This window comes from Ovis aries, chromosome 4 (assembly GCF_016772045.2).
Source record: "Ovis aries strain OAR_USU_Benz2616 breed Rambouillet chromosome 4, ARS-UI_Ramb_v3.0, whole genome shotgun sequence".
NCBI classification, from domain to species: Eukaryota; Metazoa; Chordata; class Mammalia; order Artiodactyla; family Bovidae; genus Ovis; species Ovis aries.
In genome coordinates this window covers 34,652,185-34,668,406 of record NC_056057.1, presented here as the reverse complement: position 1 = coordinate 34,668,406, position 16,222 = coordinate 34,652,185, and the positions used below count along the sequence as shown (strand labels likewise).

Genomic DNA, 16,222 nt, shown 5'->3' with positions numbered 1-16,222 from the left:
AGGCAAGAATACTAGAGTGGATAGCCATTCTCTTCTCCAGTGGATCTTTTCGACTCAGGGATTGAACCTGGGTCACTCACATAGCAGGCAGACTCTACCATCTGAGCCACCAGGGAAGCCCCACAAGGTGTCATACTTTCAACTTAAAAGTTTGGAGTATACCCTGTAAACAAAGAGAAAATACCAAAGGTCTTTGATCTAGAAATAACAGCTTAATAGCACGAAGATTTGTGGATAATGCTGTTTAGAAAGAATTAAAATGATTGCTCAATGTCCTTCTTTGGGGAGAGGATTTTAAAGGACTGCTACATAGATCAACCATTAACATTCAATATTTTCTTCTTCAGGAGATATAGAGGCTGTAGCCTGTTTAGAAGACCAGAGGCCCAGAGAGGAACCACATGGGGACTTGCTGAGCTGAATCTCAGATGGGCATCTAGTTTGTGTCTAGGCTGGAGTTAGAATCGTGGAGATGCAGAAGGAAACCCTGTCCTTCCTCGTGCCCACACCCTGTGGCCAAAAGTGGAACTTTCCCCCTAACGCACCTGCCAATGGAGCAGGTATTGGAGGCTGCACTGTACCTGTTTGATGGGATGTTCCTGCTCCAGGCTTCTAACCTGAGTGGCCACTGCTGGGCTGGCCCCTTCAGGCTTTTCAAGGCCGCTTTGTGCCGCCCCCAAGGAAGGTTTCTGCTTTGCTGGAGTCCAGACGGAGGCCAGAGTGGCTAACCTCACTTGGATAGGAGACAGAGGTATCCTAGTGGCTTCTGATCCTGGTGGCTGTTGAACTGTGGGAGCTGGATGAGAATGAGACGCTCACTGACAACAAGTTCTGCAAGTATAAGCACGATGGCATTGTGTCTACAGTCAGTGTCCCGAGCTCTGGCACACAAGCTGTGAGCTGGTAGCAAAGACTTCTGGATCAAGGTTTGAGACCTTGCTCGGCAGATGGTTCGAAATTCCTACCAAGCTCATTCTGGGCAGGCCACCTGTGTTGCTGCCTTTCTCCACAAGGATCCTGTGTTTCTTTCATGAGGCGAGGACGACAGAATCTTATGGGAGGATATCTGCTGTCCTAAGCCGGCCTCACAGATGGGCCACGGTGCCTCTGGCTACCGTCTTGCCTCCCTGGCCTTGCATCCTCAGCAGACTGAAGTCTTTGTCTTTGGTGATAAGAATGGGACTGTCCTCCCTATGGACACCTGAGTGCAAGCTGTGCCCTCAGCTCGGTGGTGCAGTCCTGGTGCGTCACTGGGCCAGTGTTCTCTCCACACAGTGCTCCCCTCCTGGCCTCTGTCAGCGACAACTACTCACTTGCTCTACTGGACTTGGACCTTTCGGGGGTTTAGAAGCCAAGCCCACAGAAACTTTGTGAGAAATGCTGCTTGGTCTGCACTGAATCACTCCCTTCTTACCACAGTGGTCCGGGACCGTGAGGTCCTCCACCATTTCATGCCCACAGAAGCTCTCCCAGAGCCTGACCTAAGAGTGTTGCTGAGTAGACTGAATTTCAGACAAGAAGCAAACCCCCCAAGAGTATCCACTACATTTGCTCCTGCCCTCTCATTGTGTGAGACAACACAGGAGCCTTATACAGTGTGTCAGTACCCCAGATCTGTGCAGTTAGTAGGCATTGTCTCTCAGGCTGCGGGAGGCTGGATTCTGAAGTCCTATAGTCAGGGAAGAACAATTTCTTGAACATGAAAAAAAAAAATTTCTACATCAGCTAGATGGTGGTGAATGTTTTTTGGACAAAAGTTTATGGAGTTCTCCAGGAAAGCATAAAAGAGTGGGTAGCCATTCACTTCTCCAAGGAATCTTCCCAACCCAGGGCTCAAACCTAGGTCTTCTGCATTGCAGGCAGATTCTTTCCCATCTGAGCCACCAGGGAAACCCTGTATAAAATATTTCATATTAAAATCTTTTTCTTAAAAAGCTCTTAATTTTTAAGTTTTTAAAAAAGGAGATTTTTAACATTTACTACTGTTTTTTCCTGTCATACTGTAAGCTCTGGAGAAAGTGACTTTCTCAGCTCAGAACTGACATAAATGGGTGCTGCTGCTACTTAGTTGTTCAGTCATGTTCAACTCTTTGTGACCCCATGAACTGTAACCCGCCAGGCTCCTCTGTTCATGGGATTCTCCAGACAAGGATGCTGGAGTGGGTTGCCATGCCTTCCTCCAGGGGATCTTCCTGACCCAGGGATCAAACTCAGGTCTCCCGCATTGCAAGCAGATTCTTTACTGTCCAAGCTGCCAGGGAAGCCCAAGAATATTGGAGTGGGTAACCTCTCCCTTCTCCAGGGGATCTTCCTGACCCAGGAATTGAAACGGGGTCTCCTGCATTACAGGTGGATTCAATGAATAAAGCTTTTCACAAAAGATAATGAAGTATACATCTTGTTCTAAGATGTAAGTGAAACTGACTTTTGCACTTCTGTATTACCTATGTCCAGTGATTATACTTCAATTTTCTGGTCTTTAGAGTCTATCTCTGGACCCATAAACCCCTCAGCACAAAATATTCATGCCCTCATTTCACATGGCTCCCAACATAATATCATGTGATAATAATATGGTAATTAATGCTCAATTAGCTTTAGCAGCAAGTGAATTACTGTTTGAGAAGATGAAAGAGGGCAGTCCAGAATTAGTTTTGTTAAACTAAAAACTTTTAAGAATTGGGAAAAATCTAAATCACAAGAAAAAGAAAAATAATATATTTCACAGGACATGAGATATTAAAATCTGAAGTAGACAAAAATTTACTAAGTAGAAGATTATAAGTGGCATTCCATTCTAATTCACATGATGCAAAAATGTTAGGATTATTAGTTCTATTAGTAACAGTCCTATTGGAGCAGATCATTTGATAGAATATGTATATTTTCCATAGCAGTAATGCCCTTTCTGTGATTTTGATAAGTGCATCTTTAGTTATACATTAATACATAAATAATAATACAATTTTGAATTTATAGAGCTCCTCTAAAAAAAACACATGTCCTGAAAAATTATATTCAAAGTGTCCTGAATGAAAGATTTTTTCCACTGTGAAAGAATTTCCTCCCTCTCTCCAAAGTAACTGGGGAATGAACAGTAATAATTGAACAGAAGGCACACAAGGCATATCTAAACCAAATGTAAATATGTTGTCTTAAATATTTTACATACCTTTTGAAAGTCAGAAGAGACTTCTTTAGCAAGATGATTATTTTAATTAACATATAAATATGCATCATGATTTATGCATGCATGCTAAGTCACTTCAGTCCTATCTGACTCTTGGTGACCCCATAACCTGCCAGCTCCTTTGTCCATGGGATTCTCCCAGCAAGAATACTGGAGTGGGTTGCCATGCCCTTCTGCAGGGGATCTTCCTGACCTAGGGATCAAACCTGTGTGTCTTATGTCTCCTTCACTGGCAGGCAGGCTCTTTACCATCAGCAACACCTGGGAAGCCCATGACTTCTTATAGGATATTTTAAAGGGGGATCTAATTTGATTGAATCCAAACAAGAAAAGAAATAGTTCAAAGGTAAGATGAATAAACAAAATGAAAGGACAGAAACAAATATCTATGAAATTTGAGAAGCTTTGAGTCAGCATTTGAAGGTTATATTAGCCCATGACTTAAAATAGAGAAGTCCTGGGCAAAGCAAATAAGAAATGCACTGATCCAAGCAGTCAAGGTTTGCAATCCTTTCGTTCTGAGTGTGGGCTGGATTAGCGGCTTCCTCTTAACAAACAGAATATGACAAAAAGTGATGGCTTATTACTGGGGTTAGGTTCCATAAAGACCACGGCTTCTGTCTTTAATGTCCTCCCACTCTCTCACACATTTGTCCTGAGAGAAGCCAGCTGTCATGTGAAGAGCAGCCCTCTGAAGAGACATAGCAAGGAACTGTAGATACATGGCACAGAACTCACTAACAGCTAGCAAAGAACAGAAGCCCTCAGCCCAACACCCTAAGAGGAACTGAACAAACTCAGAAGTGCATGTCTCCCAGTTGAGCCTCACATGAGACTGTGGTCTCATCTGATAGCTTAACTGAAACCTCACAAGGGACTAAGAACCAGAGGCATCTAACATCTGGCTCACAGAAAATGTGAGATAATAGATATTTGCTATTTTAAGCTACTAAGTTTTAGGGATAATTTTTTAAGCAGTGATAGATAACTAAAATCAGGGGTGGTTTGAAGCCCTGAAAAGAAGCTAAAATAGAATTCATATCTACAGCTTGGAACTGGCTCCATGGTAAAAAGGATGTATTTTCAAAATGTGCAATGGAGGGGATTTACTCTTGGTCAAGAGATAAGATCCTGAGACCAAGGTGTAAGGATGGCAGAGGAAATTGGAAAAGATTCTTGGTTTCTAAATAAATTTGTCTCAACTAACCCAGTTAGGTGAGAATTTACTTTTAATTTTGCTTAAATATATGTCATTAAATCTCTTTGTAAAATAGAAACATCTAGTTGTACCTTGGAATGAACTATTCTGGACTATTAATAAAAAGCAGAGAAAGCAACAGGGAGCTGCCAGAAGACCAAGGGGACGTCTGATCCAAAGACGTTCACTTCTTGGGGTTTCTACCCACTCCCATAAAAGAAAATCCACAATCCATGATAGCACTTATTCTGTACTGCAATTACTGGTATATCTGTCTTCCGTACTGGACAATGAAACACTTGGGTAGAAACTGGGACTTATTTATAAACATATTCTAACACATTTTTAAGGTGTAGAACACAGTAGGTATTCAAATATTTAGTGAATAAGTTGTTCAACAAATAAGTAACTCTAGTGGATTAAAGATCTTTATATCGCAATACACAGTGGACATATCAGATCTCATACGTATCAGCTCAGTTTAAGAGCTAACCAAGGAATTTCTGTTTCCATTTAAGATGGTATAAGCCCACTACACCCTAACTCTCCTGGTAATTACAAATAAAACCCCTGCAACAGAATACAAAAAAAAACAACTATCTGTGGATTTTGAAAATAAATAAGAGCAAGCACATTGAAAAAGGCAACCAAAACTCAGAGAACAACCTGAACAGCAGTTTCCCAGCCTGGACCAATGGCAACCCAAATCCTGGAACTGTGCAGCAAGTGTGGACATAAATCTCCAAAAGACATGCTTTTTCTTATCAGAGGATGGGGCAGTGACATGCCTGTGTGCTTTGGTGAAATCTCTCTGCTTTGTTTTATTTTCCTGTATTCCAGCCTTCCCCAAAGCATTATGAGTGCAGTGACAATTATGGTTGGATGGGCTCCTAAAACTCTGAGAGAAAGCCTTTACCTTCAGTCAGAAGATCCAGGAAAGAGCTTGCTCCCGTGCTCGCTTCGGCAGCACATATACTAAAATTGAAATGATACAAAGAAGATTAGCATGGCCCCTGCACAAGGATGACATGCAAATTCATGAAGCGTTCCATATTTTTTAGATGTCCATCAGCAGATGAATGGATAAGAAAGCTGTGGTACATATACACAATGGAGTATTACTCAGCCATTAAAAAGAATACATTTGAATCAGTTCTAATGAGGTGGATGAAACTGGAGCTGATTATACAGTGTGAAATAAGCCAGAAAGAAAACACCAATACAGTATACTAACACATATATATGGAATTTAGAAAGATGGTAACGATAACCCTGTATGTGAGACAGCAAAAGAGACACAGATGTATAGAACAGACTTTTGGACTCTGTGGGAGAGGGAGAGGGTGGGATGATTTGGGAGAATGGCATTGAAACATGTATAATATCATGTAAGAAACGAATCGCCAGTCTAGGTTTGATGAAGGATACAGGATGCTCGGGGCTGGTGCACTGGGATGATCCAGAGAGATGGTATGGGGAGGGAGGTGGGATGGTGGTTCAGGACTGGGAACACGTGTACACCCATGGTGGATACATGTTGATGTATGGCAAAACCAATACAGTATTGTAAAGTAAAATAAAGTAAAAAAAAAAAAAAAGAGCTTGCTCCCTACTCTCAAAAATGTATGGGGGAAACCCAGGATATTTATTTCTTTTTCCTCCTTCCTCTATGCCCCAGGTATGGGAAATCCACAACAGTGTGAAGAAGCTAAACTCTGAGGGAAACTGTAGTTTTCCAGTCAGGGGACTGGGATAATGAACCTTAGAAACTGGGAAAATAATAGGAAAGGAGCTCAAGGAGACTCTCTCAACCTGGGTATCCCTCTCTCAATCTGGGTATCCCTGTATGAACCCACACAAGTCCTAGGCTCACCTCCAAAATGTGAATGCACAAAGTAGACCCAAAACAGCATAATGAAGGCTTTAGAACTGAACTACAGTGTAGACTCCACCCAGGTCTCAGACTCACATCCAGTGGGATACACATGAGATGGGATCCCAGGAGCTGGAAAGACTTTAAAGACTGAACCACCTACCACAGAAGATAGTCAGAATCTGTAGTCTGAACCTAACTAGGCTGACTGCTGCTAAAACAACAAAATCAACAATTTCCAGATGATTTTTACACAACCCAAACGTTCACAGCATAATGTTCAAAATGTTCAGGATAAAATCCAAAATTACTAGGCATACAAAGAACCAAGACAATCTAAACAGCTCTTAAGAGAGAGTGCAATCACCAGATCCCTGGAAGCAGGTAGAAATGTTAAAGAATATAGAATGTTAAAGAATATATAAACCTATAATTATGCAAATATACTTGACTATATAAGCAGTTTCATGAACTAAGAAAGACTTTAGCCACAAGAAGACTAATCTTGAATAAGGAAGCTTCAGGGCACATGGTAGGAACCCCTAAAAATTCACAGAACCTCAAATTGGGCTCTGGCTACACTCACCCTCCATAGACGCCAACAGTATATACTGACTCAGGTCCAGCCTGGCTTCAGCACATTTGCCAACTCCGAAACCTTGACAAAGCTACACCAAAGTAACTTCTTAGTGCCAGTTTCTTAATTAGCAAAATGGACATAATGGCACTTGCCTTAAAGGTACTTAAAAGTACTTGTGAGGATTTACAGGGTTAAAACATATAAAGCACTTAGAGTAGTTCCTGGGGAGATTTTTGTGCAGAAAGCAAATGGATAGCATTTCTTGTGTGCCCTATGTGCCTGCTCCTTCCTTCTCCACCCCCTCTAAGCTTTTATTATGTAGCAGGCACCGTACTAAATGTTTTACATGCTTCATTCCATTTAATCTTCACAATGCCACTGTGAAATAGGATGGTGGCTCAAATGGTAAAGAATCTGCCAGCCTTGCAAGAGACCCAGGTTTGATCCCTGGGTTGGGAAGATCCCCTGAAGAAAAGCATAGCAACCCGCTCCAGTATTCTTGCCAGGAGAACCCCATGGACAGAGGAGCCTAGCAGGCTACAGTCCATGGGGTTGCAGAGTTGGACATGACTGAGCAACTAACACTTTCAATTTTATCTGCATTTTTCAGATGCAAAAAATTGGATTAACTCACTTTTATTTCTGGACACACAAAGACACACATATCATTATTTTTTACTTTTATTTGTGAGTTTTCTGTCTTCCTGAGTAATATTTTATATACCTTATATATCCACTATATATTTATTTTATAGATTAAATCTCAAAGGAAAACCCCATTTCTGTTTAAAATTTCTTGGGTGGCAACACACTGTTGCCTCCATATACCACCTACCTTACTCTTGATTATTTTCCCTTTTAAATATGTTATTTTATAGACTTTTCGTGACCTCCCTGGATCTGGATCCTGTGACCTCATGATAGATAGTCACACCATGGTATACGTGCAGAAATCTGGACCAAGGCAGGTGTTTACTGCATCTGGGAGTATGCACTCTTGGAGGCAGTGTGGGGACAGTTCTCAAGAGCCATTTCATGTTCTAAGGACAGAAACATTGTAGTAATGTTCAGGCTCTCTCTAGTCTTTAAAATAGACCTGACTCCTTTGGAATATATTCTTTAAAATAAGTTGATCAATTATTTTATACTTAATGCCAATGGCTATGTCAGCATTACTGATTTGGAGACTAATTATGTGATTTCATAGCTATTCTGGGAAAACATGAAATACTGGAAATAGAATGAGGGAGGTTATGGAAGTGCTGAATGAAACATGGAGACAAGCCAAAACTCTTAATGACTTTCATGCTGCTCAGCAGAAATCACCTTTCATGTTCTCTGTTAATACAGTTAGAATCTAGGGATGACAGATTTCCAAGTTATGGATTCTCAAGAAGTAATTACAAGAAATCATCTCTTCCTATAATTGTAAAAATACAAGATCTATTTAAAATAAATAATCATTTTTCAACATTGTATTAACAAAATTTTTGCACTGTTCCCAATGTAGGTCTCATACAAGAATAAATTACATGTAAGGACACAGTAATCTCAGGAAGTCCTTCAAAACTAACTGGAGGAAGAGATACAAGTTAGGGAGAAATGAGAGCAGAACTACTTATGGAGATTAAGGAATCATTTTGTGGGGTTCCTTCCACTATCAACATTTATATACAGATGAAATCAAGTAAAATTACATTACGTGCACTCTTTTTTGATTGATTTTTATTGACGTACAGCTGATTTCCAATGTTGTGTTAGTTTCAGATGTTGTGTTACTTTTAGATGTAAAGTGAAATGGCTATATATATACATTATCCACTCTTTTTTAGACTCTTTTCCCATATTGGTCGTTACAGAGTACTAAGTAGAGTTTCCTGTGCTAAACAGTAGGTTCTTATTAGTTATCTATTTTATATTTAGTAATGTGTATGTCAATCCCAATCTCCCAATTCACCCCTCCACCCCTTTTACCCTTGGTAACCATAAGTGCGTTTTCTACATCTGTGACTATCCTGTTTTACAAATTAGTTCATTCATGAAAAAGTTCATTAAAAATAAATAAAATGTTGGATCCACTGACAATCATTATATTTGAGAGAAAAATCAACTCAAACTGACTTTAACAATAAAGGAATATATGACATCAAAGGCTCAGTTTCACACTATGTCTCCATTCTGCCTTACATAATGTATCTTAACACTGGCCTTCCTGGGAAGCTTCACAGTTTCCCTGCTGGTGGTAGTGATATGCTACAATACAACCAGCTTTACATCTGTTATACCTCAACATCCAGTACCAAAAAGATGCCTCCTCTGCCATTTCTCACATGTGAATTTTTATTTACCTTCCTTTTAACTAGATAGCAATTGTCACACAAAATATCGTTGTTCTGATCTGGTTATGCACCCATGCCTGAAACAATCACTGTGATCAGAAGGATGCGATACATAGATTGGTCATTTGTCTTACCCTTCCAATAGATAGAATGCTTCTAATGTACTAAATGCTCTAACTTCAATCTAATTGTCTCAATTACTATTGAACTATTAAATAGCTACAAATTGACTTATTTATAGTTCTAGAATGAGGCTTCCTTGGTGGGTCAGCAGAAAAGAATCCATCTACAATGCAGGCGACATGGGTCCAATCCCTGGGTCAGGAAGATCCCCTGGAGGAGGGCATGGCAACCTACTCCAGTATTCTTGCTGGGAAAATCCATGGACAGAGGAGCCTGGTGGGTCCATAGGGTCATAAAGAGTTGGACACGACTGAAGTGACTGAGCAGGCATGCATAGTTTCAGCAACGTCCCATTTAATTAATTTTTATTTTGCTCTGAAAGGTAAAGGCTAGATACAAATAATGCTACATTTATTGCTATGTTAAAAAATGCTGAAACAGAATGCTTTTTCTTTGTTGTTTTTATCATTTATGTTATGCATTTATTTTTCCAACTGATTTTCATCTATTAGGTAAATACTTCAGTTAAAAGTTCTGAAATAGTTTTCAAAGTAACTATGATAATATAGAATAGAATTTGAAAGAAATGCAATTCCCTTTAAAATAATAATATAACTTGTATCCCTGCTCACATTTTTGACTGGTTACCTAGAGCTACAAATATATTTGGACTTTTAAAAAATATTAAAATAAATCTTTAAAACATATTTCTCAAGAAGTTTATCTATGCTTCCAGCTCCACCTTCTCACCTCCCCCCTACATTTTTCAAAACCCTGGAATTTGGCTTCTGCCCCATCATTATCATTACCAATAGGCTTCATGTCACTCATTTCAACTGATATTTTTCAGCTCGTGGATTACATTGCTTGATCTTTCAAAGTCTTCAACAGTTGGGCCAATTACACTCTACTTTCTTGGATTTTTTGAGTCTGCCCTCTCCTACGAGACTCCTACCTTTCTAATCACCCCTCTTGTGTCTCCATTGCAGGCTTATTCTCTTCCACGTGGCCATTAAATGTTGGAGTCCCTCAGTATCACTCTTAGTTGCTGTCTTCATCTCACTCCTCATTTTTTTCCTAGGAAATTTCATATACACACAGTGGTTTGATGACAGTCTATTGAGCCAGCCCTAGCAATGCAGATCACAAAGCTGTATCCTTGGCCCAGAGAAGTCATCTGAGCCCTGGACTCAGTGTTCCTACTGCCTGATTGTGGCAGACACTGAAAATACCGTTCAAACCCCACTTCCTTCAAAACGTTATTGGCCACTCAGCTATAAAGAATGTGGCAAGTTGACAGACAAAACTATAATTCAAAAAGATACATGTACATCTATGTTTACAGTAGCAGTATTCACAATTGCCAAGACATGGAAACAACCTAAATGTCCATCAATGGATGAATGGATAAGGAAATGTGGTACATATATACACAAAGAAATACTACTCAGTCATAGGAAAGAATGAAATAATGCCATTGACAGCAACCCAGATGAACCTAGAGATTATCATATGAAGTGAAGTAAGTCACAAAGAGAAAGACAAGTACCACATATCACTTACCTGTGGAATCTAAAAGACAACACAAATGAACCTATCTACAAAACAGAAACAGATTCACAGACAGAACAGACTTGCAATTGCCAAGGGGGAGGGGGCTGGAGAAAAGATGGAGCGGGAGGTTGGAGCTAGCCAGATGAAAACTATTACTTATAGAATGAATAAACAACAAGATTTTACTGTATAACACAGGGAACCATATTCCATAACTTGAGATAGATCAAAGTGGAAAAGAATATAAAAATAATGTATATCTATATATATATACACACACACATATATATACACACTACTGAATCACTTTGCTGTACAGCAGAAATTAACACATTATAGATCAACTATATTTCAATTTTTAAAAAAAAACTGATCTGCCAATACATCACACAGCATCTCACTAATCCAGCTTACAAAGACTGACACGTAAACTCAATTTCAAGTTACTGATTTGCAAAGGAAATTACTGACTCTGGTTGGTATGGCCTACACATTCTTTACCTATAGGAACACTACACAAAAAGTCAAATTATAGTCAAAATGTTTCTTGGTGATCATAACCTTGGAATGAGTGGTGTCAGTTCTATGCTGTCTCTGGGCCAAATCTTCTGTCTCTACACACAATCTGCCTTTTTTCTGAAATTTCAGGGCTGACCAAGCCCCCACACCATCTGATTGTCATGTGTTTTCCTTTAGCTACTAAATATAGTCAATCAGGTTACACAGTTCAATGTCACCTGGTGGGCAGCCCTTCTTCCTTTTTAGAGAAGAGTTTGCTATTCTGTCCTATGATCCTTTTAAAATTTTAATTCCCAACAAACAATCTAAAGTCTTATGGAGAAGGAAGGGAGCTCACCTCCCTGCTAAGCGTTCACAACATATAGGAATCTTGAATTTCAAAAATTCCTCCTCCTCTAGCCTTCCCGCATACATCTCTAAACTGTCATCTGGGCAAAATACCATTTTAAGCAGAAGACAATTTGTAAGAAAAAGGGAAATGATGGAGAAAGGTTAGTACCTGGATATGGGATAAAACTTAGCCATTGTGTGTTCCCAGATGAATATATCAGAAGCTCAAAAATATATACAAAATGAAAGTAAGGGTAAGAAAACCAAAACAAGTGAGAAACTAGAAAAGCAAACAGAAGTCAATATTCACTAACAGGGAAAAATAAAACATGGAGTCAGTCAGAAAAAGTGCACACAGGAACCAAGAATCAGGGGCTGAGGCTGTCCCACTTGACATTCCAGGGGATGCCTTTCACATCACCATCTATATGAACAGATTCCAGGGGGTGCCTTTCACATCACCATCTACATGAACAGATTCCAGGGGGTACTTTTCACATCACCATCTACATGAACAGATTCCAAGGGGTGCTTTTCATATCACCATCTACATTAACACTGCTTGCTAGAGTTTTATCATGTGCATGCTCACTGTTTACAGAGGCCCTGGATATGAGGGTAAGATCAGAAGTCCAGATCCGAGGGAATAAGGAACTGAAAAGGAAGGGCAAAACAGGCAGAAGATATGAGGCCATCACACTCAGATGATTTAAAAATTTTAAATACTCTCTGTCTTGGAGAGCTTTCCCATAGTTCTGCTAAGGAAAGAAACACATTCTTTAAATACGACTGATCTATGACAGCAAATTAAGGCCAGCTACATAACCTATTGAAGTGAGGAGGGGAGGATGGGGGAGACGGCTAATCCCAAGAAATGTTGTTTACAGCTAGCATTTTATTCTGTGTTTCACCCATGGATGGAGGAGCCTGGTAGGCTGCAGTCCATGGGGTCGCTGAGGGTCAGACACAACTGAGCGACTTCACTTTCACTTTTCACTTTCATGCATTGGAGAAGGAAATGGCAACCCACTCCAGTGTTCTTGCCTGGAGAATCCCAGGGAGAGTCGGACACGACTGAAGCGACTTAGCAGTAGCAGCAGCACTGGATCTAGGATGGCTTTTCAAAACATATATTCTGATCCAGCTCAATGCACCACTGAAAAAAAGGCTTCGGTGGCCAAGAACATTTCGGAAATGAGTAGAATGTACTTCCCTAATGGGAATTTACAACTCTCAATAATTTATAATGACTCACACATAAAAGGCCAATCTAGTTTATCTGAATATGAAATATCTTTTTTTCTTGGTAACATTAACATTCTGTGGATGACGCTTTAGGAGCAGGCAATTACTGTCATGTGAGATAACTGCTTAATTCTCCCTCAAGATTTATAGTACATTTACGTTTAGAAATACTGTACTCCTAAACAAACAAAATGAGAGAAGAGATCACGGGAGGCGTGTCCACTGGGAAATGGTTTGACTGCTAGAACTGAGGCTCAATTATAATGGTTAAAACCTATTAGGATCTGAATTTCTTTCTCTTTTCTCTCTCTGTCTCTGTCTCTGTGTTTCACTGTCTCTCTCTCAGTCTCTCTGTCACACACACGCACATATACACACAAATGCATGCTACATGGTCCTACAAAGTTATGAGGCTCTTATGCTCCATCTTTTTATTCTGCCATCCTAATGTCATGAGTTCCACATCAAAGTTGCATAATTGTTGTCAGGAAGAAAGGGTAAGACAAGGTATAAAAGGCTCTCTGCAGAGCTGAGTCAGCCCACCACTTGTTTTACATGCAGTGAAATATACAAATCTTACATGCACAATTCAATGGATGTACCATATAACCAACATCCCAATTAAGAGAAAATATTTTCATAACAGTAGTAAATTACTTTGTGTCATCTTCTACTCGGGAAGATGAATGGTGTTCATCTTCCACTCAGAAGATTACTACGGTCCTCACAGCAAGCCACTGTTCTGGTCTATTTTTTCTCATACTTTACTTTTGCCTGCTTTTGAAATTCATATAAATGGATTCATCCAGGGTGTTTTTATCTGTGTCTGGATTCTTTCACTTAACATAATTATTCTGAGATTTATCCATGTGATAGCATGCATCATCTATTCATTTTTAAAAAAATTTTGCTAAGCAATATTCCACTGTGTGAATATACCACAATTTTCATCCACTCTCCTGTTGGTATGTATCTGTGCTGCTTCCAGCTTTGAGCTTTTGAGAATAAAGCTCCATAACTATTTTTATACAAGTCTCTTTGTGATGACCTTATAAATTTCTGTCCACTAAAAGGCCTGGGAACAGCAATGTTCCAATAGTAGTGACCACACTTAGTACCCAGTTCTTGATTTCTAAATACCACCGTCCACTAAAAGAGAACCAGAGCTTCTTATAGAAATTGCTCATTCATAAGGTGGGGAATGGGAAGTACAAAATGAGTCTGGAAATGAGGTCTGTTTGCTTATTTACTGACTTTATAATTTTTAAAATGACAATTTTAAATTTTAGTATATAATCCATAAAAACCCATGAGGAAAGAAGAGGGAAGGAGGAAGAAGGAAAGAAACAGTGAGAAAACTGGCAGTCACCACTTTTATCAAGTGATAAAAGTAAACATTATCAAAAATGTCAGGTAGGTAGAATAATGTACCCCCACATAAAACTCCACATCCTAATTTCCAGACCTGTAATTATATTCCTCTAGATAGAAAACAGAACTTTGCAGATTTAGGTTAAGGACATTAAGGTGGGAAGACTATTCTGGATTATGCTGGTGAATCCCATGTAATAAAATGATCCTTAAAAGTGGAAAAGTAGGGCAAGAGATGGAGTCAGAGAAGAAGATATGATGAAAGCAGAGTTCAGTGTGATGTGATTATTATCTTTGAAGATGGAAGGCAGCCACAAGATGAGGAATGCAGGCAGCCTCTAGAAGCTAAAAAAGGGAAACAGATTTTCCCCAGAGCCTCCAGGACAAATTCAGCCCTGCTGAAACATCTGTTTTAGACCAGTGAACCTATTTCAGGTTTCTGATCTCTAGAAGTATAAAATAAATTTGTGTGGTTTCAATCCACCAAATTTGTGCTGTAATATGTTGACACAGCAATAGAGGAAATGAATGCAATGAGATAAATCAGTTTTGTGTCACCTGATAGGATGCAATGAGAGGAACCTGGCATTAATTCTGTGATACTTCTGAGAAAGGCACAGAACCTAAATTTAATAGTGAGGACACATTAGACAAATACAAATGGTGAGACATTTTATAAAATAACTGGTTGTTTGCTGTGTTTAGGACTTCCAATACAGTATCGAATAGAAGTGGCCAGAGTGAGCATTCTTGTCCTGTTCCAGATTTTAGCAGGACGGCTTTCAGCTTTTCACCACTGAGTATTATCTGAGCTGTAGGTTTGTCATAAACAGCTTTTATGATGTTGAGGTGTTCCCTCTATACTCACTTTTACAAGGGGTTTTATCATGAATGAATGCTGAATCTTATCAAATGCTTTTTCTGCATCTATTGAGATGATCATGTCCTATTGTACAGCACAGGGAACTGCATTCAATATCATGCAACAAACCATAGTGGAAAAGAATATAGAAAAGAATATTAAAAAGTATATATACATGTAACTGACTCACTTTGCTCTACAGCAGAAATCAACACAACACTGTAAGTCACTACACTTTAATAAAATTTAAAAATATTTTTTAAAAACTGGTCTGTAAACTTCATAAATGTCAAGGTCAAGAAAATGAAGGAAAGCCCAAAGAACTCTTCCATACTGATGGAGAGTAAAGAACAAAGACAATAAATGCAACAATGGTTTTGACTGGATTCTTTTTCCTGTAAGGGATATATTAAGACAGTAGGTGAAGTCTGAGGATTAGATGGTAGTAATCTATTTATCATGATTGTGCTAAGTCGCTTCAGTCGTGTCTGACTCCATGCGACCATATGGACTGCAGCCTGCCCGGCTTCTCTGTCCATGGGATTCTCCAGGCAATAACACTGGAGTGGGTTGCCATTTCCTTCTCCAGGGTAACACAGCACATTTATTATGATTATGCAGGGGGAAATGTCACTATAGGATACACACACAAAACTACTCATGGGTGACAGTGCATTATTACAGCAATTTACTCTCGAATGGCTTAGGAAAAAAAATTAATTATACTGCACATGCAACTCTCCTGTAAGTTTGAGATTGACTATTTCAAATAGAAACTAAAACAAAACTATGAAGAAATATCTTTACCAACAGATTAAATGTTCAGAATCCTATGAATAAAGAAACTCTTTTTTAAAGGAGAAGGATATTTTTTCATTAAGGTACAGTTGATTTACAATGTTTCAGGTATACTGAAAGTGATCAGTTATATATGTGTACATATACACACATAAGGACTTCTCTGTAGTTCATACAGTAAAGAATCTGCCTGCAATGCAGTAGACCCAGGTTTGATTCCTGCGTCAGGAAGATCCTCTG

At 39.3% G+C, this 16,222-nt stretch overlaps 1 non-coding gene and 1 pseudogene across 1 annotated transcript; both read left to right on the top strand.

The window, feature by feature from the left end:
• The first annotated feature begins 429 nt into the window (after positions 1-429).
• Positions 430-1,501, top strand: LOC114114501 (methylosome protein WDR77-like; annotated as a pseudogene).
• Positions 1,502-5,339: 3,838 nt separating this feature from the next.
• Positions 5,340-5,446, top strand: LOC114114672 (U6 spliceosomal RNA). Its single transcript, XR_003589289.1, has one exon. It is a non-coding gene; the product is annotated as a U6 spliceosomal RNA (small nuclear RNA).
• Positions 5,447-16,222: the final 10,776 nt, after the last annotated feature.